This window comes from Neolamprologus multifasciatus, chromosome 2 (genome assembly GCF_963576455.1).
Source record: "Neolamprologus multifasciatus chromosome 2, fNeoMul1.2, whole genome shotgun sequence".
NCBI classification, from domain to species: domain Eukaryota; kingdom Metazoa; phylum Chordata; class Actinopteri; order Cichliformes; family Cichlidae; genus Neolamprologus; species Neolamprologus multifasciatus.
The window spans coordinates 17,956,112-17,984,024 of NC_140440.1; the positions used below are offsets into that span (position 1 = coordinate 17,956,112).

At 39.6% G+C, this 27,913-nt stretch overlaps 1 protein-coding gene and 1 long non-coding RNA gene across 5 annotated transcripts in view; both read left to right on the top strand.

Annotated features, from left to right (window-relative positions):
• Nucleotides 1-27,432, top strand: part of LOC146524184 (uncharacterized) — a 33,346-nt gene extending 5,914 nt beyond the window's left edge. Inside the window, exon 2 of the long non-coding RNA XR_014877542.1 lies at nucleotides 26-27,432. This is a non-coding gene — a long non-coding RNA (uncharacterized LOC146524184). The remainder of the gene's footprint in view (nucleotides 1-25) is intronic.
• il1rapl2 (interleukin 1 receptor accessory protein-like 2) overlaps nucleotides 1-27,913 on the top strand; it is a 518,624-nt gene that overhangs the window by 175,563 nt on the left and 315,148 nt on the right. The window lies entirely within an intron of this gene.

The window sequence follows — 27,913 nt, forward strand, 5'->3', positions numbered from 1 at the left end:
AATCAAGCCTCTGTCTTCTTTCTAGTTCCTATTTTGCTGGATGAAATTGTCAAAACACAGAAGGTTTCTCTGGGAGGAAACTCTAAGCAAAGTGACACAGTATGTTTTGATGTCACTGAGGGTGTGTGACCTAGCCTGACCTGAAGGTATGGGGCTTAAAATTAGAGCAGGAAGCAGATGATCTGTATTTCAGGCTGACCCCATGAGAGCTACACAATCTGCCACTACAGGAGAGTTTTAAAAGATTTTAGAGACAGCTATCATTTGTACCTGATTTGGACTTTTGCATGGCATCGTGACTGTTTCTGAATATAATAACATACTCACAAACAATGTGCAGAAAGTAGCGGGTCACAGCGACATTTTGATTCACCACTAAGAGTAATACTGTAGGTACAGCCGTTTACTACAGCGCCACCCAGAGTTTGGACTGAAAAGCACCAAATGTAGAGCAAGCATCTGAATCGTGCAAAGTGACTATACCTTTAAAGTGGATATATCAGAGGCTATGCTGGGTACTCTTGGTGCAGCAAAATGTATACATGTTTTTTTCAGTGGTTGATTATCCATTTTACTCATATTTTTATTATTTAAAAGAAATATAAAAATATAAAAATCCTTTCCTATGTGAGGCTGAGCTGAATCAGTTGTCTTTGTTGTCCTGCATTTATAAGAAAAAAACCCATTACAATATTTTATGTATCAAAATGTCTACACACTCCTAATAGTGACCTGCACTGTAACAGTGAATCACCTTTTAGCCGTTCTTTATTTATGTAGCTTCATAACTCATAACTCCTCCTCATCATCATCACTGAGGTGTTTTCAGAGATAAGGCACCACTGCCAACGTTCCTCTGACTCTTTCTAATGACTTTGTAGTTGCTGTTTTCCGCAAACTTTGAAAGACTTTGAAAGACCAAACAACACGTACGTCCAAACTTGGCTTTAATTAGGGTCACAAACGCTCTATTGAACCATGTAATTTTTCAAGCGTTGTGTGACAGGAGCAAAAGACAAACAGAAGTTATTGTGAGGGCAAAGTATCACAGAGATGGCTCTTTTTTCATACAGCCCTGACTACTTGTTTTACGAATGTCAAACATGTATTTTTATTCCAACTGTCCACTCATCTGCACTTGATACAGATGTTGTCTGTATTATTGTAGGGTTTTACAGTGCAGTATAACGACTGTGAGATGGCTGTTGTTGTAATTTGGCACTATATGAATAAGACTGGATTGAATTGAATTATGTGTATATCTTGGGTTTTTTTTTTTATATTTGCAGAGTGAGTTTTTGCTTTCATCTTCAGTGGTGCTGTTTCTGACAAATGGACACAACAATGGAGCCATTTTGGTCAAGAGTAGCTCCCGTGGCTTGCGTCCCATCTCTTTTAAGCCTCAGGCAGAAATCTAAAAGCTGTTGTACCGTGGTTTGATAACCTACCAGGGAGCAAGTGGGCTGAGGGTGGGTGAGGTAGAAAAACCATGTAGTCACACTGTCATCAGCAGGCCAGCTTGGCTCTTTTGCAGAAATCTTAATGCTTTCTCATAATACCAGACAACACACCAACACATACAGTGAAAAGTTCCTTAGTGTTGCTGATCATAAGGAGCAGTCACATGCTGCTGTATGATCTGTGATTTATGCCCTCATCTGATTTGCTCCAAGCAGGGTCAGCAGTTACAGAATGAAGCACACGTTCAGGTACCTCACTTCTTTGATATGACAGCAGAAACAACACGTATGTGATTGGACAACTGGAAATAGATGGGAAAGAGAAAATGTACAACATCATTCAAAGATTTAGGGAACTTTATAAGTTCATATATTTATTCATCATTGTGTCTTATTGGTTGAAAACTTCAAAATTTGATTGGCAACAAGCTAAACAGATGGAAAAGGACTCCTGCATCTGGCAGAATCAGTCTGGAATTATATGAAGAGAGAAAAGACAAAAATCAGAGAAGAACTTTGCCAGATTAACATGTGAACATTCAGCAAATCCATGGAAGTGATTGTTTGCATGTAGATAAATAGGTCTTTATGGTAGGAGGTGCACGTACACACAGATTTGTATGTATGCAGTCGCTCCCTCTGTTCTTTTTTATAGCTATCTTTCAGATTGTAATTAAGTAAAATACAAAAGATTAACTTAAAAGGATAACTATGTCACACTTCAAACATAGAAATAGGTTTTTATGAAGATTTTTCATGACCCTTGGAGACCAAACTAAAAAGAAGTGAAAGTTTTAATTTCCATAGGTGTGTCCCAGATGGAGGTTTTTTTGGATGAGCCCTTCCTACTAATATAAGGACACGGAGGTCACATACAGTTTCTTTGCACTCACACAGACCCACACCATGCCATGCCCTTTCAGAGAGATTAATGTTTACCTGCACACATCTAGATCAAGTTTACACACACACACACACACACACACACACACACACACACAACAATCACTAGTAAACACTTACTCTGGTTTTACTTTACCTATTTTTGTTGTGTCTCATGTTTATTTTTTCTTTCTTTGTTCTTTTTGAAGAATGCATTGACCTTCCTACCTACCCATCTCCTCTGTCTGACTAAAAGAGATCTTTTTCTTTTTGGCTGTCATCTACGAATAAAGCTCTTAGCTGTATTTCATGATGTGTTTACATGAATATAATAAATTCCCCATTTGACACGTCTTCCCAGATTATCTGTTGTTTGCTAGAGGCTTATCAGAAGTGACACAGGAGGGTTGGTGACTGTGGCAATCAAGCCCAGAACCCTGGCAGCATGAATATCGAGCAGTGTGTGCTGAAATGCACCTCTAAGCGTTACAGTGTGGCTCTCCACTCTTTCACTTCTTTTGTTTTCGCTGTGAACTGATGAGTTGTGTCAAAGTCCAGTTTGTGTTGTTTATTTTGTCATGTGTGACTCTGAGTAGCATTGACTGCTGTCTGTCTGTGGGCGACTCTTGTCCAGACCTCATGACGTCCTCGCTAATGGACCCCTATCAGCTTCGGTCACATCACAGCAGACTGGCTGTGCACTTCAGCATTCAGCTTTTCTTCTCTCTGCTCCTCCAGGGGAGAGTAGGTTTGGATTTAGCACTGGTACGTGGATAAACTCACATGTACAGACGAACCTCGTGACAGAATGCTTAATGACATTATAAACATGCCCCTGTTTTAATCACAGCACTGTAATATATGAACCTACTTGTTGCATATGTAAAAGAATAGCAGCAGAACCGCTGACTTTTTCAAATCACTAATTGTGTTCACTCTGTTTTTTAACATTTACTGTATAATTGGCACTTAATTAAGAGATTTCTGGCTTTTTGTCATTATTTTGCAACACTGCTATCAGCTGACTCCTTTTTTTTTTCTTCATCAGTAATTACACACCTGGCTTTTGGAGTCTGGTAGCTTGAAAGCAGTGTACTTGCCACGCACACTTTCAGTCACTTTGACTTGCAATTAAAAGCATTGGGTACTTCAGAGTCTGTTTAATCTAATTTGTAGGGGGCTATATTTTAACACAAGTCACAGTCTTCTCCAAAAACCTGAGTGTAAAACTCAAAGTTTCCACCAAGCAACATTTGGGGCTAAAAAAATGAAGCCAATGATTGGCCATCAAGTTGACGCCATTAAAGGCAACTCAAGGCAATCCCCATAGGGTCTAAATGTCCAAACGACTTTATATAATTAACAGCATGTTTACAGCCTGGTACCAAAAACAAAAAAACAATTGCATGTTTAGATAGTTTTCTCATTCATAACACAACATAACTAAGTCATTACAATTGTAGTTCATTACTCAGAATGAACAAGCAGACATACTGTTTATATGTCTGTGCATTGCACCTGTTCAGCCTTTCAATGCAGCTTGCTAACCAACCTTTGCTTTCTCTATTAACCAAACATAGTAACTTCTGCCATCGAGAAACCAATGTGGTGGATGGAGTTCAATATGTTAATGTGGAGACTTCAAAATGTAAAATCCAGAAACTAATGGGTGGTGTTTAGACAGGACATGAGTCCATGTTCTGACTTGTCATTCCTGCCTCTGCTGCTGCTTCTGCCTTCATATGCAGATGCAGATGCAGATCTTTAAAAAGGGACAGTTAGCAACTACATGCAACTTTTCCACAGAGAGCACACTGTTGTACCAACTCCAAAAAACAACTTTAGATGTTTCTGTGACGCCAGGGACTTTTAGCAAATTGTTAGTTTAAACTTTTGATGCTCCACTGTAATGTTTTATTTAATCTAAAGTAAAAGATGGAATTTTTTTTTGCTGTTAGATTTCTGGTTTCCTGCAAAAGAAAAAACAAACTCGGAGATCCAAATTTTAAAGGAAATGTCCGCACTTACCTGCAGGATAATGACATGTGTTGAAGTCATTTACAGTGAACACCTAGGTGATGGCTTTAAAACCCAATGCTCTAAGTTATACTGTATTGCTTATATAGCTAGCTGGACCTTTATTGAAGGCCAAAGGAAATGAAAAGTTGAAGGAGGAAATTTAGGTTTGACTTGCTGATAAAAGCTTCCATACTGGCATGAGGATGATTTTTTTTATAGACAAACTGTAGGTAGAAGAAAGTAGAGCATATAAAAGTAACAATTTCTCACTTTATTTTCATTGTTCGCTGGGTGTTCGATTGATGATATGTGCTGTGAATATCGTTTAGTCCGTCAGTCTCGTGAAGTGGGTTATTACTTTTTTTTCCTTCTCCAATTGTAAAACATGCACAAAAGGTGTATCAGTCATTTTTGCCACGGTTTGTCATTTTGTCATTCACGCTCATCAAATGTCTTATGATCTTTAGATGCTTCGAAGTGGAAAAAATGTCGTCCCAGTAATGTGATGCAGCTCTATATGCTTATCTTCCTGAGAGGCTGTAATAAAATTTGCAGTCAGGCTGTGAAAACGTCTGACTGAAGTCATTTTCCAATCGCTGGTTCATATTTTTCTTAAGCCTTGCTGTACTGCAAAGTTTTGAGAGAACCGTACGAAGATGTTGATGGGGCTGCATTTTGATTCTGATTCAGGAAGTTAATGAATCAGAGCGGATTGATTGGGTGCATGTTAGACGATAATGGTTTTGACACCAGGGTTTTCAATGGAGGTGATTTGTAAGATGCTACTCTGTTTCCATAACTCTGGCATAACACATACAATTGTTAAAAAAAAAAAAAAAAAAAAAAAAAAAGCGCCAATTAGTGCACTTTGTTGAAGCTGGGTGTCTTTTGGTGTCTGTGCCCAGAGGCACTGGGGTACAGCGTCACTGAAAGGAATCTATCACTCCTAATGTGTCGTTTGTCACTGAGCAGGGTTATCCTTGTGATGTTTCAACCCAAACCACAATCTTTTCCTAAACCCAGCCGAGTATCCTAGTTTTCAGCACCTCAACCTAAAAAGCAGCTGAAGCGAAAGTCAAAATTGATTCCACAGCAAAACAAATCAGCAAGTGGGGGGGAAGAGTCAAACTGTGAAACACAAACATCCCAACTGCATGCAACCCACCTGCTCCCACCTGAAAAACTAGTAGTTTACGCCTCTGGCACTCCATCCCTCCTAATGCAGACTTTGGGGTCTCTAAAAAGAAGCTTTTATCTTGTGGCAGCTGATGTTGCAACTGCTGCAGCCTCACTGAGATACTGTACTGGACCTATAATGGGGGGATGCAGGGTGAGAATGCTGTGGGATAAACAGTGGATGTATCAAAGTACTAGAATGCTATGTGTAGTCAGTTACTGTATCAAGTAATCAGGCTGAACAAAAATATCTTCTTTGTGTGGATGTAACACCTCTGAATTGAGATTATTTAGCTGAGAAAGTTTCACAAGTGGTGCAGTTATTGTTATCCCTGATTTTTACAATGTGTAATTCTTCATGAGTAATTGATTACATTTTTTTTATTACCCTCATCGGTAGCATTTGCATTTAAAAAGGATCTTTCTACACATTCTACTCTATCCTTCATCAGTTTCACAACAAGGACTCATATCATTTCACATTCGTTTAATGTGCAGTCATTGTAAGGCAGCTCCTCACTCAGATCACAGGCTGGAACCCACTAAGAGGTTACCCTGTGATCTGATATATCGTATACATGTGTGGAGCATATCATCAGGTTATTATGCATATGAATCCGTTTCATACATGAACCAATTACCCACCAAGCTGTCACTGGGAAAGGAAGAAAAAAGAAGACTGGGGAAGAGAGGAGGAAATAAGGTAAGATGAAGGAAAGCAGGAAAATGTGCTTTTGGCTAAGCGAGCATATAGAGGAAAAGTGGCAGAAGAGGAAGCAATATATGAGAAAAAGGCAAATAAAAGAGGAGAGAACTATTGTAAATGGGAAGAAAGGTAAAAAGAGTACGGGGATTAAAAGACGGAGATGGAATAGAGGGAACAGGGAATGAAGATGGACAGTGAAGGAGAAATGGAAAGTGGAGCGTGCACAATTTCTTGTCTGCTCCACATTATTTAAATAACAGCATTGATCTGCTGAGACCACAGCACCCCTATGTTAGCTTCATATGAACACAGACACACAAACATTTACACGGGAGGACAGACGTGATCAGTGGAGTGCACTCGTGGCCGTGTCAAACCAATGAGCACAGCAGTGTATTTGTGTGTTTGTGTGTGACCCCAGAGGAAGAGGGCAGCCTCAGGGCAAACTGATATCCATCTAATGAATGATACAGACCTGTGTCAGCATTTAGACAGGGGCACACAGACACGACAAGCACATGTAGGGCAGCGTTTGTGTTTTGAAGCACATGTGTGATGGAATGAGGAGTGTATTTGTAACTGTGTCAGTGTTACTGCTCATTCAAAAAAGACCTATTAGAAGCACCAGGATGAAATGTGCAGACAATCATGGCCCCCAAAATCCTTACAGTGACTTTTAATCCCGCACCATGAGCAGATCAATTGTTTCATTCATTTGGAATTTTTTTTTAATTTTATTAAAAAATAAAAATATAATTAAATACATGTGATAAGTGGTTTGGACTGTACTCTGGATATTTACTGGATGGATTGTCTCGATTTTGACACAGAAATCTTCCTCTTGCTGTGAATGTTGATGACATTAGCACTGTAACTTTTCAGATTCTGCCATCATAATGCTGGTTTACGAAAATAGCTCCAGCAAAGAATGGCACTGCAGTTTCCCCGTCCAAGCCAGGGTAATCCAGCCACTTGAGGCCAGTTTAGGAGGCTAGGACTAGGATGTGTGTGTGCGAGGCCCCGGAAAGACCCAGGAGATACTAGAAAGATGACATCTTTCGGATGTTAACATCTCGGTGAGGTGGATGAGGTGGCTGGGGGATTGGCTTCGCTGTTTAAGCCACTTAGTCCACATCACAGCCTTGAGTAAGCAGAAGGAAATGCACGGATGGATCCATTCATTAGTTTTTGATGACTGGATTAGCTTTAGTTGGTCATTGTGTAAATCTCTTTGTAAGTTCAATTTCAATTTAACTGTGAAAGCAAAAAACACATGTAAAACATTTTTGTTATTCATTTTTTAGGAAGTAATTATTCAGCAGCGTCTATAGTGCCAACATCCTCAGTTATATAAGATTATAACTGGGCAAAAATAACCATTGCAACATTCAGGGTGAACTTCTGTTGAGCAGAGAAGTCACGGGTTCGTAACATGTGTGAAGGCTGATTGGAACATGTTGTACAAGTTGACACACAGTGCAAAAATAATAAAAACAGACAAAAGAGAACCTTGAGAAGAAAGGTTGGTAAGCATGGCTTAAATGTGTAATTCAGTCTTTATTACAGTTTAATTAATGCGTAACACTTTCTGTGTAGTCAAGCCTTTAAAGGTGATGCACGTAACAGAATTCCTTTATAAATGCGTCCTTTTCCTTTTGTTCTTTGTTTGGTTCAATTTCTCCTTAATTGCTTGTTAATGTCTAATATATTCTTTATGAATGTAAAAACTTAAAAACAAGCGATTTGGATACAGTAGAGACTTGATCGTTGGTTACTTATTGTGTGAATGTAGTTATGATTTTATTCTGAAAGTTGAAAAGTGAAAATTGGAACTTGCATTGAAATGTTTCAACATGTTGTGATTTAGAAATGTCTACCTGTTCCACTCTGTTAAAAAAATAAAGGCAAAAAAACTCGACAACAGTAGAGGTTTCTGGACTGAGCCAATATCTTGCGAGTGTGTGCTTTTCTCACAGAGAGACAGTGTCAATCTTATGGGAAGATAGCGTCTCCCTAAAAGATTGACACAATCTCTTGTCAAAATATATCTGGCTCTCTTCTGTGTCAGTTTTGGTTTATCTCCCCCAAACACAGAGTGCGCTTCTGCACAGAAATGAAGAGCTCCATGTCAGACATCTTTCCACTGTTCATCAGTTTAACCTCCATTACAGTGATATGACCAAGACATGCAAGATACACACAGACACACACGCACCAACAACCAGAAAGCTACTGAAAGACACATGCATCCACTCTGAAACATTATCTTTCTTTTGTCTCTGCTGCACACACACAAACACAAACACACGCACACACACACACACACACACACACGCACAGATATGAACCCACTAAGTCTAGTGGGAGGCTGGTTGACTGGTAGAGATTCTGTCAGGGCTGTCTTTACCAATCAGGATCAAACTCCGCCCCCAAACCTCTGACCTCATCATCTTCGTGGGGCTGTCAGACAAGTCTGCTGAGACAGCAACTTTACTGAGGCGTGGATCTTGTGGGTGCGTGTGTTTGCATTTATGCGTATTTGTGTGTGTGAATAAAAGTACGAGTGTGAACCAGGAAAAAAGCGAAATATATGTATTTATCTCAGTATTGTCTCTAAATGGTTTTAAGAACTGCAGTGATGTAATTTGTGATCATGAATCATTTGGACTCAAGTTTTTTTTGTTTTTTTTTTAGTTTTGTTTAATCAGCGTGCATTTAACCTGTCTTGATTTGAAGTATGTCGCTCTACAGGAAATTAATCTCACACAGTGTCCATCCCAGTTTTTATTGGCAAGTGTGCTGTTGTAAATTCTTAACAGTCTAACTTGAAAGCATTAGAAGAATGCTAGATTATTATTTTTTGAATACATTATTGTATCAACGACAAGACAAAGAGAAAACAATGTGTTGGAATTTTTGGCTATAAGGCAGAAATAATTTCTGTAGAATAAGATTAACATAAAGTAGAATTGCTCTTCTCTTGTTTTCAGGTAGTCAAAGATTATCGTTGAATAAGGAGATACTTACGTTGAAAAGATGAGCATTTTTTTTAATATAATTAAAAACTAAGCTGCCTGACACATGTGTGCCGTAGCTGTCCTCAGTTCTGTGACCTACTGTACCTCACTGCAGTATTTCAATGGGTCTTTAGAACTGTTCCAGTAACATTCAGATTTTGCAAAAAACAAACAAATGCAAATAATTTGTCTCGTGTTGTTGTCAAGTTGGTCTCAGGCTCTGAGTGACCTTTGAATTGGCCCCGTGCACCACTGCTATCTCTGCCTTAGTATGAAAAACAATAATTAAAGGGGCATTTCTTGTATTTCCTGGGAGCTTTGGCACTACATTACCCAGACATGTCATGTTATGCAATCAGCTCTTTTGCAACACCGGGTATTTTGTTCTCTTTGTCTTTGTACATTTCTCCTGTTGTCTTCAAATTAGATTTTCTATTTTCTTCTTTTTGTTGTAAGATGGTATCAAGCATCTGTTGTATTTTATCTTTTGTCTCCTTTTTTATTCTTTCCTACATCGCTCTGAGCTCACCTATTAAAATACATGATGGCACCATTGCAGATGACATTGTCCTCTCACGTGTTTACTCTGAATAACCTTAGGCCAGATAGCTGTGTTTGAACCACCATGTGACCTACAGTATTTTTAGCACTACTAAGTATTTTACATATGAATAGCAAATAGGATGCTGTTAATCTGTGCTTATGCCTCTTGTTGACTGGTTGTTTCATGTTAGCGGGCTAGCATGCTCCCTCTTTATATTTGTGTGGCAGGAAAGCAAACTGTGTTTTCAATGCTAGCATGAAACAGAAACACAAAACTGGGCCTGGTTTTCTGTTGAGCCCCCTAGGCAAAAACTCTGAGTCAGTGTGAGCCCTTTATTTTTCTTCCTCCAAACATCTTTGCATCAAATACCATCATGCTTCTTTTAAATGTTGCGCTTAACGAGCATGCCAAATTCTTATGTACCCTGACGGTGTTAGAACAATTGAAAACAACATGTCATGTGTGGTGATCTTAGGCTTCTTTCGTTCCACTTTGTCTTCAGATAGGTTAAATGAGCTACCCTATTTCATAATTCAGTGTTCCAAAGGCCAAATTATGAGTAACTCCTTCAACCTAGTTTCTAAAAGCATCACAGCCCTAAAGGCCTTGTTACACCGGCAGTTTTATCCTGTTCAATGAAACTGCTCAGTAGCCAACAGCAGAGGAGTGTGACTGTGGAGCTTTGATTAGACAACAGTAAAAGACTAGCTAGCCACTTACTGTCTCCCATGGATGAATTAATGCATATGACTGTGAGGCACGATGCTGTATTTATCACCTATATGGGGCATTTTCTTGAGCAAGCTGGGTGGAAAATAAAGTTTTGATAGCAATGTGGAAGTCCATAGATGTGTGGGTCAATTTTACTTTGATAGGGGTTTTGATGCAGTGAGTATTTGGTATTCCATTTGAATCCATTTCTACTTTGAATGCCAAGAAATCTGATGGGGTTAGTATGAGATCAGCTATGACAAGGGAGATGAATTCTAGATGCTGGCAATGCTTTATCTCAGCTTAACAAAATGGGCAAGCAACCAGATCTGAGTTAAATCAAATTACCAAGTGACAAAGCTGACCTGTAATACTCCAGCTGCCATGTGGAATCTACTCAGTGTACCGAACGTACTGAGTTTCTTGAAGGTGAAATGGTGCATACAAAAGACTGTGTGTTCAGTAGGGGCCTGTAGTTCATTTCTGGCTTACCATGCCCTCATGAGTTAATCCTGCCACGTTCACTAGAGAGCGTCTGGCCTGTTAGATACAGTTTGTCTTGGAGTGGAAAGCCACAGGGGACACAGCAGCATCACACCCAGACACTCTTTACATGCTTAACTCTAAGATTAATTTAAGAGGTAATCTTATTTTGACGTTAATATAGAAATCTACACGGCTTAACATTGTACCTCCTATTATTCATCTTAATAGCCACTAGATGTAATTAGTTAATTGATGTGTTTATTTGTGATTGTAATGAAAGTCAAAGACTTTGTGGTAAATAAGTGACCTACACTGTAAAAGGAAGCCTGCTCAGAATACTAACACATAAACACACCACAGTCCGGGCTGTGGGAATGACTGTATGTACTGCACCTGTTTGCTTATCTTGCTATATCTTACCATTGACCACAAGCGATATGATTGAAGTCTCGGTGCACGCTCAGTCATCCAGGTATGTAAATCCCAAAAAGGTTGATTCTGTTCATCTGGACGATTTCAGTGGGAGAAACGTTTCGTCACTCATCCCAGTGACTTCTTCAGTCTCAGCTGACTGCAGGTCTTTGATGGGCTTTGATCAGTGGTTGCTGATCAATAGTCATGACAATTTGCATATTAATGATCAAGGAAGTGAGGAAATTGTTCATTCAGGGCTGGTTTCAGTTATTGTGCAAATGTACTGTTTATAAGGTTGGAAACCTGCAGTCAGCTGAGACTGAAGACGTTGCTGGTTTTCCTTACATTTTTAATGTCTTAGTAATTTTGTAACTTTGACTTTTAAACTTTTTATTTGTTACACATTGCAAGTATTTACTCAGCTATCTGTTTGTCTAACAAATGTTTTTCTGAAATTCGTACATGGTACAGCCGGGTACCAAACGTAGTCGTTTGGCACCGGGCCGCATGAGTCGAGGCTTGGGTGTGAAATTTATGGTTTTCAGGGTTTTTATCATTATTTTTTTAATCGTTTTTATTTTTAACTTGGTTTCCCTGCGTCTTTTCCTGTGTGTTACTAATGAATCTTATTTTCTTTGGTACCAGTAGGGGAGACCGGGGATAGCTGTAACGTGGGTCAGTTGTAACGCTTCCAATTTCTCCAATCAGGGCTAAGTTTCAAATGATGTGACTCATCCTGTGCATGCCCAATTCATTTCTGCTATCACATGTGAAAAATCAGCACATTTGGTCAAACACAGACAATTTAACATGAAAAAAAGTAATTTGTATACCAAAAAGTAATTTATTTCAATTTCTAATAGCATTATCTGCTTTGCAGTTATACTCATCAAACTTAAATTATGTTATTTGTATGTCTACGGGGATATATTCTGTGTAGGTCTTTAGTGCTAATGTTTTAGCCGTTGGCTGTAATGTTAGCTAGTTCATGGCTATAGGAGTCTGGGTCAGTTGTAACAGCAACAGTCTGGGTTAGTTGTAACAATAATGCAGATGTTACAAGTTACCACACTATTACTTTAACTTATATTAAACAAGTTTGGGCAACGAAATCAGCAGAGAGAGGTTCACTGGACACCTTTGTATATGCGGTTAATGCCATTGGCAACACAATTCCTCCACTGTTTGTGTTCCCACACATACGTTATGCAGACCACTGTGTCAGAGATGGACCAGTAGGAAGTATTGGTAGTGGAAATAAATCAGGAGGGTGCAAAAAAACAGATTTCCTCATCTTTCTGAAGCACTTTGCAAACCACACCAAGGTAAGCCATGATAAAAAGTAATGAATTGCGATGCTGGTGAACAACTACATTTTTTCAGCTTCATTGTTATGTTCATTGGTGCAAGAGTTGTAGGTTATAATGCCCACTGAGCCAATGAGGCCAAACTCAAGGAAGACCAACCAAAATTAATGAAATATTCAGTTGCAGAAAATTCCATAATTTGTCTTTTTTGGGGGGTTGGAATATGTTCAAAAGCTAGATTTCTGCATTCTGTCACACACACACATAGCTACATAAATGGCTCTAAGTGCATTCATGTGTTGAATAAACAAAGATTACATGTTAATGTTTTGTTAGTACCCTTATTTCATTGTGTTACATTTCACCCCAGGATATGTTACAACTAACCCAGACTATGGGGTTAATTGTAACATTTCACTCTTTGTGTTTGAGACCATACCATGCAATGGGTAATTGTGCTGCAGAGAAAATAGCTGCACTATTTAATAGTCGAGACATGTAAATACTTTGCATTACATTTTGAATCCACTACCTTGAAAGAGCTCTAATTTACAGACAGAAATGTCAAAAATGTTACAACTATCCCCGGTCTCCCCTACTGGTTTTATTTTGTTGTATTTATCTTCTTGTCTACACTTTTGCAAAGATACTCAGATTCAACAGCACTGACTTCATACATTATAGATTAACTATTCTGGTAGTCTTGACACTTGCTTCCTTTCTTTAATGACCTTTCTCACTGCACAAGGGATTGTACCTAACTTTTTAAAGTTGTGCTATATATATTCTTCACTTCACTTGCTTACACAGTCACGTACACATGCATGTGTATGTGCACGCACACTCAAACATAACATACAGTTAGCTCTGTGTCTACCCTCTCATCCTCATGTTTCCCAAAAGGCAGAGTTGAGTAAAACTGAAAAATCCCAGAGATGCAGTGGTGTGCCAGGCTGGATGGTAGACACTCCAGGGATATGTACACACACACACACACACACACATCAACCCAGAGTGCCGAGGTAAGCGGGTATTTGACAGTAGACCTTCAGGGAGATGGAAGAGCTTTCACTGTCTGGAGGGAGGAAGCGATGGTGAGGGGGAAAGATAAAGATGAAGGAAAGAAAATGACAGAGAAGCAGGAAGTGAAAGGATGAAAGCTGTACAATTAAGAGGAGAGTTACAGTGACTCAGTGAAACAGTTGCCCTGTTTTAGGCAAATTTTCATCATACCTAGAGAGGGCTTTTTTTTTTTTTTTTTTTATTTTAGATTTTTACCATGTTTCTGTCCCAGTGTAACAGTACTGTTGGTTACATTCTCTTGTTTGTCTTCAGTACTACGTCAAGCAAAAGCTCAGGAAATGATTTGATTGATGAGTGTTCTGTGTTGTATTTTTTGTCTGGGACCACATGTTCAGAAACATACTTAACAAGCTGAACACTTCAAATGTTAAAGAGTCCTGGAGTAGATACCAAAATGAATGAAACAGATTGGGTATGTTATTTGTTCTCAAGGTTTTACAATCACTACTATTGTACCGTCACTGCCTGTAGTTATGATTATATTTTATTAATGAACCAGTGAAAAACTACTTTCCTGTTAGATTCACATTTTGAAACAGATCAGATTTATTTTTATATTTGAATTTAAAAAAAGAACATCATCATCAATTTAACTTACCACATCCAGACCTGATTGCTGCAGACCTGAAGGATCCAAAAATCACCTTAATGACAAAGTGAAAAAGGCTAAAAGATCTCAAGGAGAAACACATCATGCCATGATTTAAAGAAACTTAAGAGTAGATGAGAAACACATCTATCAGTCAAAGACGTTCCAGTCTGGAAAGGTTTAAAAAGCCATTTCTAAGGTTTGATCAGTGAACCACAGTAAAAAGCCATTAACCACAAATGGAGAAAACTTGGAAAATGGGGGAAGCTTCCCATGAGTGGGTACTTCAACCAAAACAACTCATCCATGTGGTCACAAAAGAACCCAGAACAACATCTAAAGAACTCACATGACTCAGTTAAGGTCAGAGTTCATAATTCAACAATAAGAAAGATGCCTGGCAAAAATGGCATTCATGGAAAAAGGATAAGTGGAATAGAATGGATGGAGGTTCATATCATGTTTGCCAATCTACAAGAATTTGGGCCTGATGGAACAAAATCTTTTGGAAGGCTTGAGTCCTGTTAAATCATAACACAGCCAAACATGGTGGTGGCAGTGTGCTGGTGCTTCAAGACCTGGGCGGCCTGGCATGAATTTTGAAGTACAATCTCTGGCCGTCATTCATGTCTTGAAGCTCAAACACATTTGGGTTATGCAGCAGAACAATGATTCAAAACACATCAGCAAATCCACCTCTGAGTGGCTCAAAGAGAGAGAGAGAGTAGAGTCAGAATACTGTACTGAAAACAAGCTGAAACTGTACTGAAAAACCATGAGAGCTGCTACTGTTGTGTTGATGAAAGCGGGACTTAGAAATGGGGTTCAAGGAGGAAGCGAGTCATAGTGTGTGTGTCTGTGTGTGTGCGCTTTACACCCCCACAGTGTCAGGCTTCTGTCCTCCACCTGTGTCCTGAATATAAATGAGAAGCTGAGCGCTGACTCTGTCTGGGTTGTTGATTTGGCTCTTTTTTAAATGATGTTCTTTGCTAGTTTTTGTGTTTGAGCCACTGAATCAGGAGCCAGGTGATGGTTGAAACGTGTCATCAGTAACTAAAAACACACAATCTACTTTATACAACTGGCAAATTAAATGACTGACAATTTCTATATTTTCAGGTTTCATTTGTGCAGACATCCACTTTCACTATTTGGAAAGTAATTTGACCAAACATTCATGCTACCATGCTTTTGTTTTTTTAATTAGTTACATGTTATTCAAACATATCTAAAAAATTTGTGGCTCTAAACGCAGCATGAATTTGTTATTTATTCTCTGGTTTTTGGTTGCTTTCCAAATGTAAATATGCACAAGGAGTCCTTTGATATCTGCGTCTATGCAGTGATGTCCAGCTTAGCATGAAGTCTACATGAAGAAGCTTTTTTAAATTTACATTAAATGTATTACACAAGTCTGGTCTGCTGTAGCATTTTTTTAATGTAGAAAAATGTACCTGTGGAATGTAGTTTGTTGCAAACATACAAAGAAAAAAATTCTCATATGCCAGCACATAAAAAAACTATTAAACTAACTATTAAACTATTAATAAATTATTGACATGGTGAATAAACACAGAAATAAATACATGTTTTTTGATCTGGGCACAGTGGAGTGGTATTTAACACTCATAACAGGAAGGTCCTGGTCCTCTCTTTAATTAGCCCTGTGAGCTTTCCAGGGTCTGCCCCGCCTCTTGCCCCACAGCAGCTGGGTTAGGCTCCAGCCCTCTCAAGATAAGTGGAAGACGATAAATGGATTTTATGGTCCCCCCCTTAAAACATGATCCTGTACCACCCACAGTGACATTTGTTGTGTAAAAATATATATGCTTGTTGTGACCATTTCAGTTTCAGTCCCTTGAATGTTTTCTAATCTCAGGCTGTTTAGATGACAACGCTGTCCTATTTGAGAATGACATAAATTTGGATTTCCCTGCATTTAACACAATCTAACAACATGAGGACCCCTAACCTTGACATGACAGGCTTAAGACAAAAACTCTAAGATAGATAGTTGGTTACTGAGTGATGTTAAAGCCTGTAGGGGTAACAAAGCATTTAGAACAGGAGCCTTCAAACCAATTGCCTCTGTTACCACAATGATCAATCCAAAAGCTGAATGCTTACATTATTATTGTGACTACAGCATATAGTTGGCCTAAACACTGCCTGAACTGAAAAGTAAATCCCTCACAGATAAGCAGGAGTTGGTCATTACATAAGAACATTTAAGAAATAGATGGAGGAACAGGCTTTTAACCAAAGTCGAAACAAAAGCAAAAAAAAAAAGTCGAGAGGGAGAGAGAGAGAGAGAGAGAGAGGGTGAAACTCCATCCTGCCTTTATGAACCTCATAGCTTTTCTCTCCCTCCTTCCTCTCCTTCCGCTCCTTCTTTCCGTTTGCCATTTAACCTCGCAGTATTGTGTGACTTTTATCCCCGAAGACTTTATAGGTTCATAAACTCTGTCCGACCATGTGAAGTGAACGCACACGCACACACCTCACCCCACCAACTGCCAAGTTGAGACACACACATTGGTCTGGGCTGAAAATCTCTGTCTTTATGGAGCTATCTATTGGTCTGTCCAGTGGCAATAAAAGACTCTACATCTCTCATCTCTGTGAGGAATGGATAGGAAGTTAACTTCCAGTGGGTGGAGGTGTTAGAGAGGGCAGTCAGACTGGCATGTTGTTACAATTTACTACTTCATCACGCATTACTCTTGCAAAGTGTGGCCCTGCTACTATTGAGTAGGAGAGCAGCAGAACAGTGAGGACAATCCATTCTGGGATTTTGTCAGAGCAGTTCCTGCTAGCATGTGATACGCTGCCTCTCAACATCACATCTGCCATTTATTTGATTGTAGAATTTACTTGCTTTGCAATTCTCAAAACTTGTGATGTGATGAACTGAAATTTAGCCTAAACAGTAGCAAACAGTCATTTGTCAGCATATTATATGCGCACATGTTGTTCTAAATTCATATGCTTCTATAACTTTCACTGCAAGAGTCCAAATTACAAAGAATCATATTTACTCTCCTGCCTCTTGTGGATCTATCTGTGCAAATATCCATCTCTCCGCACACAGGAAATAATGTCAATATTGGGAAACTGTGCAAACACAGAATTATGTTCATCATGCTGAATGAACAAAGAGATTTTTTTCCCCTCCAGCACTTACTGCTGTCATAACCCTATTATGTAATTATGCCTTTAAATGATGATAGTTTTGGTTGCTCGTGGCAGGGCTCAATATTCCTCTGCTTGGTTCAAATTGACTCTGGATTCAGAGGAAAGTTTGTGACGATACAATTTTAGTCACTGGCAACCTCATGTGGTCTGTCACTAACTGAATCTCCAAAAGTTAATTCTGTTCGTCTGGACGTAACATTTTCAGTGGGAGAAACATTTCGTCACTCATCCAAATGACTTCTTCAATTATAAGACTGAAGAAGTCACTAACTGAATGTTGTTGGGGGGGGGTTTGGAGCAGCAATAGATGTTTGATGCGTCTTCAGCTTCAAATATATTTGTTATGGTTGTAGGACAGACAACAGTAACCACTGTGGCTGCTCAATCCATCACAATAAAATCACAAATTACAATATATGTTTAAATGCATGAATAGTGGTCAAACTGCAATGTATACAGCAGTACAAATGTTGACATAGATGAATAAGGGAAACTTTACAGAAATATCACGATTTTTCAAATTCAGCAACATTTCAAATTCAGTATTGTTCTCATTAATAGAATACAAAATCTCTTCCCTGGGCACCAACAAAAACAAACAATCTTGGCACTGAATGAAACTTTTACAATCAGATTGTTCCCTGGAACAACAAAGAACATTTTATTTTCTTAATATGAGTTGCTCGCACATTTAACACTATCTGCTGTGGCTTGATGATAAAATCATGCCAGACCACAGAATTGTCTTTTTTTTCTCATGTGCTGTTTGTGTCCAGTTGGTTTGTTAAAGCCTCACAGCGAGTTGTCTGGTCCAAGCAGCCCGTGTGTGTTTGTGTGTTTGTGTGTGTTTCGGCGGCAGCCATTAGACCACTCTGAAACAAGAACTAGAAGAGGCCAGAGGCTCTCTCACTATCCTTTGTTTCTATCTTTGCTCTCCCCTGTCCCTCTCTTCCATGTTTTATTTATGCTTGCTCTCTCTCCCCCTTTCCCTCTCTTTCTGTATTCCCTCCCACTTCTCATTCACATATCCATCCGCTCCCTACATCAACTCGCTCTTCCCCGCTCCACCCTTCAAGCTATTTCCAGAAGAGTGACACAAGACAAAAGTGCCTCGCCGAGTTCATGTATTTTTAGAGCACGCACACAAGCACGAGTCAATTGTGGTGCCGGAACAGGACTTATGAGAAGCCTTTCACTTAGTTTGACATGATTTCACCTCAAAGCCTCATAAACCTCTCTCTCACACACGTTGCATTCAGGTGCTGTGGGATAGATGACAATTACATAGGCATTACATGAAACTGAAGAATAATGGGGTGTAATAATTTACAGTGAAACATCCTCTGCATGAATCCTCCATCACAGCATTCTGGAGCATTTGGATTTCCAATGGATAATGGCTTCCTGCACATATGTCCATCACAGGAGGAGAAAATAAATAAATGAATAAATAGAAGCTCTACTGGTGGCTGGGACCTTCAGTTGGGATTATGTTGTGAAGCTTCACAAATGCTGTTTTATTAATTTCAGGTGTTTTTAGCTGTCAGGAGGAAACCGCACATGCAAACGTTGCCTTTTTTATTTAACTAACATGCACACGCTTCAGTCTGCAGTGGTTGACCTCACTGACTGTAGGGCGGCTTCCAAAGTCAAGACAGATTATTTCTACCAAATGCATCTTAGCACACCTCCCCCCATCCCGTAACAACCTTCCTAATTCTGATGAACCTGTGAACCTGAACAAGAGAGTGGGAAGAGCTGCTTACATCTCCTCCCATTTGTTGTTTGTTCTCACCACCGGTGAGACCGGTAGCATTGTAATAATATTTAGTGTATTTATGCATAACTGGGATATGGAAATTCATATGTAAACAGATTAGCTTGTGCAGGACTCTAGAGGAATATTACCTTTTATGTGAAAGTGTGTGCTCGCTGAAACTAACTGCATGCTAATGTTTTACAGACGTTTGTTGTTGTGGGAAAAGCCATTTCCTTAGTGACTATAACGAAGTCTGCTGTATATCCTCTGGCCTATCACTATATGTAATCCAACCCCCCCACCCCCTGCACAAACCGGCCTACAGCCATCCGAAGTTAAAGCCTTACTGGTTGTTGGGGCCGTCAGATAGCATTATGTACTGAGTCTTTTATACCGGATGTTTTATTCACTAAAGGTGTTTTTAGCTGTCAGAGAAAAAACGGCCGAGAGAGGAGGTCACACACATCTACGTGCCTACACTTAAAACCACAAAGGTAGACAAGATGTTCTTACCTTTATCAAATTATTTGTACACACACACACACACACACACACACACACACACACACACACACACACACACACACACACACACAAGAGTACAAGCTGCTCGATCACTTTAAAAATCATTTAAAATGCAGGCGAAGAGTGGACCCCCTTTCAAATGTAGCTAGCTGAAAAGCGGAGGATGCCAAGTTGAAAGAAGCCAACACACATACGTACACACAAATCATAAAAGCAGCAGCAGCATGAGAACAACTTCACAGTCAAGTGCAGAGCATGATGTTTTTTGGCTGTCAGGGAAATGTGTGATGTAGAAGTAAATATTAGCTGATTTAAGAGAATTCCACTCTGGTTGCAACATATTTAGAATAAATGCCTGTTTTCATATAGGAGTCTGATCTTGTTTGCTTTCAGAAAGCTTTGTAGTTGCAAAGTTGGCAACAAAAATCAGATGGAAATAGTTTGTAACAGTGGTCTGACAGCATTAGGTCTCTGGTTCAGTTCTAACTTGACTGCTCTCTTTGGCCACATTTCCCCTCTGTGTGCATTGCACTGTCTGAATAAGATGCAACATAAATGCCAAAGAATAAACTTCAGTGTTAGAAGACGGATTATTTGGGAAGGCTCACTGACAATGAGCTTAGAATAAGGTGCTGTGGCTTTGTGCCACTGGGGAATGGATCTTTGCAGCTGTGATCATTCTGTCAGAATCAACCATTTCAGCAGCGGCACTGTAAATAAAACCTGCTTTATTGCTTGCTCAGCACTTCCTTTATTGGAACCAAAGCTCACTAAAAGTTTTATTTGAACTTAATCACCCTCCTCCACCTTTTGGTTGGACGTTGCTTGGTAGGATATCGCAGCTTTATTGTAACTGATGGAATTTAATGAAGGTGCACCTGTACTGTTTGTTACGTGTTTATTCAATTTAGATGACAGCCTTTGTATAAGATTCAAGAGTGTGCCCCTATTATAGATGAATCCCCATTTCACTGATATCACTGAAATATCACTATACAGACTTACAGGGGACATACAGTTGTGTAAAAAGCTAACTTTTATTCTGTTAGGTTTAATCAAAAATCTACCTGAGATTAAAAAAAATCAAATATGACACAGAATTTGTTTTTTTTCTTCAGTTTAGTCAAAGTGCATACTTTTCCTCTACAACATTATATTAGGGGATATTCTTCTAGCCTCCCAACGTTACCTGAGGCACTAGCTTTTTGTGTTTTCCTTTCAAAATATCACCAGCTTGTTGTCTCACTGGATTTGTGGGGACCTATAGATAAAGGTAAATGACCTTTAGTGTGGCTCTTAGTTCGGGCCAAATGTAAAGAAACATTGCTGTAGTTGCATTAGATAGGACATTTATTTTAAGGATGTTATTGGTGACAAAATCTTGAAAAACTCTAACCCAGTCATTTAAAAATGAAAAGTAACAGTAGAAGTGGTAATATGTTGATCTGCTAGTTGGACATATGGACGCTTTCTCGTTGCAAACATGGGATGGCTGAGTAGTCTGAGGTGCAACATGTTGTATCCACCCCATACATTTTCTACTGCTTATCTGGGGCCGTGTGGCAGGGGCTGACCCAGACCTCCCACTCTCCAGCTCATCTAGGGAAACACTGTGGCGTTCCCAATCCATCTCTCCATGTCCTGGTTTTACCCCGGGGCCTCCTCCCTGTAGGACATGCCCGGAGCAAATCACCTAGCAGGCTTCCTTGTCAGATGCCCGAACCACCCTAACTGGCTTCTTTCAATGTAGAGCAGTAGGAGCTCTACTCTGAGCCCCTCTTGAATCACCGATGTCCTCCTCCACCATTTCTCCAAGCAAGATATCAACCACCCTTCTTATTCCCACTGCTTGTATTCATGACCTCATTCTTTAGCCTCCAGAATAGCTAACAATAATAGGCCTAGCAACAATTTTAGGCCATGATTAACAGAATTGTTGATGTTGGGTTTGTAGCTTCATCTGGTGGCAGATGGCTGTATAACGGCACTGGGCATCAATTAAAAGTCAACAATTAGATTAAGTGACTAATACATCAGGTACCAAGTAGTGAGAATAGCGTCGTCTAGTTGCACACATCCCTGATCGTTGTTCCTTTGTAGAAATGGTCAGTAACTGCCTCAGTAATAACTGGACTTTCCAGACACATTTTCAGCTGCTGTAATTACTCATGTTGGCATACACTTCCACAGGGCTCAGACGACATGCTGCTACTGTTGCTCTCACTCACACACCAAACAGGGGGGCATCCCTCACTTCTACAACAGTGGACCTATGTCTCACACATGTTTTCCATCAGGGTACTTTCACAAAGAAAAAGACTCTGCCCGTAATAAAAAAGTACTAAACGCTGAATATAAATTTTGTTTTAAATGTAACTGAGAATGTGTTTTTCTTTAAGTGTGCATACTTGAGGAAATAATTGATTTTTTGCCACACAAGGTTTATATGGAGTACCTCTCAGTACTTCTTTCACTGCTTTGAGCAGCACCTGTTAAAACCACCACCTTCCATGTGCACAAACAGGCACCATGCACTTTGAATATTTAAGCCTTTCCCGTCAAAGCCACACTTCATTACTGTTATTATTTTCCTGAAGCAAACTGACAAGGCATCCCTCTGCTAATGGATTAGGGTTTAGAAAGTATGCGTGCAGGTATTTGCCGAGCAGACGCTTGTGGACATACTGACCGATACAACCTAATGATGTATTCAAATTAGACCTTTGGTCTGTGGGCTTGGTATTGAGTATGTGCAAATTACAGATGGGATCTGCTGTATGTACATTCTGAGCCATGGATATGTCGAAGGAAAGCGGAAAAAGGGTGTACTCTGTCAAGAGGTTGGGGTTTATATGCAGAGCCTGTCAGGATTAAATTTATGGGACTCTGTTCTTTTAATTGATTCATGTTTGCTTTCAGGTAAAGCCCTTACCTCATTTGTTGTGTTTAAACTTTAGCTTTAGTCTGGGCTTTTGCATTGCCCAAAGGCCCATGAACCTATGTAAAACCTGTGTAAAAGCTCTTGCGCGTCTAGGCCGTATTTGTGTAGCTGCTTATTTTTGTGCGTCAGAATTCTTTAAGTTGATTGTAGTGGCGTGCAGGACCTCTCTCATAATAATTAGCATTGCAAATCTCTGAGCTTGTTTAGGAAAATCAGCTCATTTTGTTGCTTTTAATTTGATGTGTCTTGCTCTCTACCCCTTCCTCCCCGCCTCTTCTTCCTCTTTCTCCTCCTCCATTACCACTTCTGCTTTTGAATTTGCTGGTGTCCAATTCCAAAGGCAGGGTTTGTTTAGCTAATCGGATCATTTAGCTGTTTTAATTTCAAACCTCAAAACGAATTTACCCACTCCTCTCCATTCTTTTCTTTTATCCGGGGCTGTCTTCTTCCCTCTGGGCATCCAGTTACTCCCTCTCCCCTCACTCTGTGTTTTCCTCTCAAATTTCAAAGCTTATTTATATAATCAGCTCATTTAGCTGGTTTTATTTTAACAACATTTGGAGACCTTTTTTTTTCGCTCTCTATCTGGATGTTTCCTCTGTCTTTTCCTTTCATGAGTCATAATGTTGTAGCCATTTTCTGTTCCTCTATTTCTGTCCTCTCTGCTTTCTTGTTTTCCCTGCTTCTCCTCTTTTTGCATCTGTGGGTCTCTTGTCATATTGAATAATGCACCAAAGGATCCGCATCGTTACAACAGTCTGTTTAGCTTCGATAGGGTCTAATTACGTACATTACATACGTAACACTCATCTCTGATGTCGCTTTTAAGCTGTCAGATGTGTTTCATCTCGGGGCAGTGAGAGATGCTTTTTGTGGTTAGGATTATGTTGTCATCAAGAGAGAGAGACTGCATGGAACAAATCCCAATCATGACAAAGTAATGCTTTTACCCAAGCGAAAGAAGATTAACAGGTATAAAGACGACTTTTAGAATTTCAAACATCGGGATCATTTTACTGATCGTAGAAAGTACTAAACAGGCAACAAAATTAGTTGTGTCATAACTTTTGTTAGCTGTCGAGATTTCCTGAAAAAAGAACTCCAGCGATATCACAGAGATGCCATCATGACTCTGGGATTCATTTAGAAAAAAAATCCTGCCTTACAAAAGCAGGGGCATGAAATTTTGAAAAGTTTGGACATTTGGAGGCAGAGATGTTTTAACAAAAGTCCACAGACTGTATGTAAAAGAGAAATGTATCCCCTGTGACGACATCAGATTGTTGTCTTCCATTTTTGAAGCATCGGGTTTTGTTGTTTTGACACATTTGTGTCATTCTGGTTCTTGACAACTGGAAAAGACAAAACTAAAGAAGCAAGGACAATGCACAGTCTCAATTACAAAATAACCACGCCCTGAAGGACACATGACTGTGACTGTCTCGACCCAGTCCCCAATGTCTTAAGAGGAAAACTATATGAAATCCCCTAAAATCAGCAAAGCCTGTAGCTCCAGCAGGCTGCATGTGAACAGCAAAGCAGAGCCACTCATGCTTTCTTAAAAACATGACTCATACAAAATCATACTTTGTGGCATTAAATAGCAGCGCAAGTGTCAGCTGTCTCTCCACTGAGTTTCTTGTCACTTGGGTGGAATGAAACTAAGCAAACAGTGCAGCAGCACATGAACCAGCTCTCAGCCAGCGTCAGGTTCTGGTTGGACTCACAGATGAGTCTCATAACACCCGATGAGTTCTGTTCATGTTCTGTTGGTTCTCTATACAGTCTGAGGTCTTTTTGCAAGTTGCCCCCTGCTGGCTATTCAAAAGAATACAGCTTTAAGCTACAAGCATCAGCTGGACTTTTCATACCCAGAGGGTACATACATCTTTTATGTACAGCCTGTGGAAAATTCTGAAATATTGAATTGTATCTTGGGAAGTGCAGTATCCAGGCACTTTGGAAGTCATTCTAGATTAGGTTAGGGTAAAAATGCAGATATTCTGGCTTGTGTTATGTTGATATTCTCCATTCTTTTGCGAATCCATGTGGACACAATCTTAACACACACATACACAATCTTTTCAGGAAGTTAATATGAATGTAAATCAAATTCAGTCTTATCATCTAAAGCTGAGGAGATTTGCAGTTTGCATTTCTTAATATACTGAGACTACTGAAAAATACTTCAAGAACACTTACACGGGCAATTTCAGAAACTATGAACAAGCTCTTATTCAGTTGGAGGGCTTACTGGTCAGTCATTATTAGCTGTATTTTATAGAGATGGCACGATACCACTTTTTTATGTCCGATACCGATATCATACATTTGGATATCTGCCGATACCGATATGAATCCGATATAGTGTGTTTTTTAATCAATAAAACGTTTTTTTAATATCTTGCTGCATTTTGTATAAGTTTATACTCAACTTTAAATAAATAACAACACTAAAGCTATTCTGTTATACCTGTATGTAAAAAATACACTGCACCCAAAATTTTTCATAGTTCAGCAACACTGATCAATCTAATAAACGTAAACCTGCTCCATCCTTCCTATTCTGGTATTTTAAAGAATACTTAGCAGAAATATTAAGCAACCTACCTAATAGGGTTGCAAACTCCCAGCAAAAAAAAAATAGGGAACCACCCCCCACCTCATGATGCTTAATCAATGTAATCAAATTTAATTTGATGCAGGGGGGGAAATGCACAGAAATAAATTATTTTTCAAGAATAATTAAATAGATTCAACATCTTTCTTCAACAGAATTGCAGAATTCACAGATGGTACTTTCCCAAAGGAAAAAGTACTACAGCTTACTAGGGTATATTAGACTTAACAGTTACTATATACAGTAATGGACTTCTATACATTTTACATCAGATTAAAACTTTGGGTGTAAGAGTCAGATAATTATTTATTAAAAGATAGACATTTTAAATGAGAATAAGAAAGAAAAGTATGTCTTTGTGCCCCCTTTTCCCTGTTCATGCCCTATCGGCCCCCCTGGCTAAACTTTGCTAGATCCGCCCCTGCACAGTTACCAGCCGTCAGCTACATAGAAAAGGATCCTGGTGTAGAAAGTAATAATAAATAAATTCTAACAACAGCTTATCAAGCTTAAACGTGCTGCTGGTATTCAGCCGCTGGTTTCCTCTTTCTGGTGAGAAGTGGGCCAAAAACTAAGAAGAGAGACGGACTCGCGACAGAAAAGCCGATCAGCTGATCATTAAGCAGTTTCAGATTGAAGTAGAGGCAGGAGAGAGAGAGAGAGAGAGAGGCAGTTGCTCCATATAACTGTTAAGCTTAATGTGGGAATGCTTTACAGACATTCAGAGATGAACTTACACACTTGCTTTACTTCTCTCTGGGATCACTTCCTCGGAGATGAAATGCTGGTTTGGTAGCTACGCTACAAATACACACAGCCGCTCTATCACGTGACGCATAGACGTGCTATGGTTATGAGCCGAGTTAGCCGTGTAGCAAGTTTTGTGAGGTGCTTTTTTGATATTTAATGGATCGGATTACATTTTTTATTTCTCGCCGATATCCGATCCAGTAATTTGGGTCAGTATCAGACCGATACCAATACGTAATATCGGATCGGTCCATCTCTAGTATTTTACTGGCAGTTTGAAACATCTGTTTAAGTTACAAGGAATTATTCTAATGAGATCTTCCTATAAGAGCCTTGAGAAAACTAAGTTCCATGGATAGTTCCCTCTACTCATTCAGTCCAGTGTTCAGCACCTTGGACAGCAGCCCTTACACACTTTGTACAGCTGTGCTGGACTTTTTCTACATTCGCTAACAGAGTGTTGTACCGGTCCTTCCTGACCCTTGTGAGGATGAAAAAAACAGAGACGTCCTAATGCCATTATCTGTAATTTAATGAAAAAATATTGGAAGTCATTCACATTAAACTTAATAGTTAAAATCTCTACAGGAACCTCTGATGGAGAGGAGGAGCAGCTCTAGCTCAGCCTAAAAGCTTGCATGATTTCAACAGGCCTTTATATGCATTCATAATTAGTATTTGTTTCTGGTTCACAGAATTTAGCACAGCACACACACTCACGCAGCTCTAGATGTTTTGTTGTTACAGAGCCAGAAGTGTATTTCATTCTGTCTGCTGCTTGTAAAAAGCCCAGCTCATCCACAGGGTCGAAACCATCTATGAGTCTATAGAATTTGATCTGACCCACTGCCCGTTCCTCACTTTTATTTTTGTGACATACAAACACGCTTTTGAGGGTCTAAATACTCTTTACCATTAAGAAAACTACATTTTCTTAAGATTCCACATGCAGCTGCTTTACTATGGGCATCTAATAGGAACAAGATGGTACAAAATAATACACTGCCAGTATCCTAATCCCTCCAATCTGTGGATGTAGCCCAGACTGCCAAGAATGACAAATTCTGTCCAAGCTGTGACACAGTATTTAGCTCCCAATGCTGTCCAGTGCAGCTAAGACTGAGAATTCATGCTGGCTTTTCTTCAAGATTTCTATTACACATCTGTTCTCTAAGTCTTAAGCCCTGCTGTATTTCCACACACACACACACACACACACACACACACACACACACACACACACACACACACACACACCTTATTGCATCTTAGGTCACAGTAGCTGAGGTCATGCAAGTGGCTGAGGTCAGGGTCATACCTGGCCTTAAGCAATTCAAACGCGCACACACTCAGTCTGTCTACATATGGCATACACACAGAAATACACACATTGCCTGTCTCATGCACACACACACCTATTGTCTGCATCCATTAGCTTTGCTTTGCTGCACTGACCTAGCACAGGCTAGACCTACTTTGTTGTTTGTGTGTGTGTGTGTGTGTGTGTGTGTGTGTCTTTTGGTCTGCTTCCCAAGTGGAGCATATCTGAAGGTATAAGGCACTGTTACTTCCTGCACATGCACAGACCCACCTCTCCTGGTTAGATAATTGTCTGTTTCGATAAAGAAATGCTGTACCTGAAGGGAAGCATCGCTGTGTGTGTGTGTGTGTGTGTGTGTGTGTGTGTGTGTGTGTGTGTGTGTGTGTGTGTGTGTGTGTGTGTTGTTGG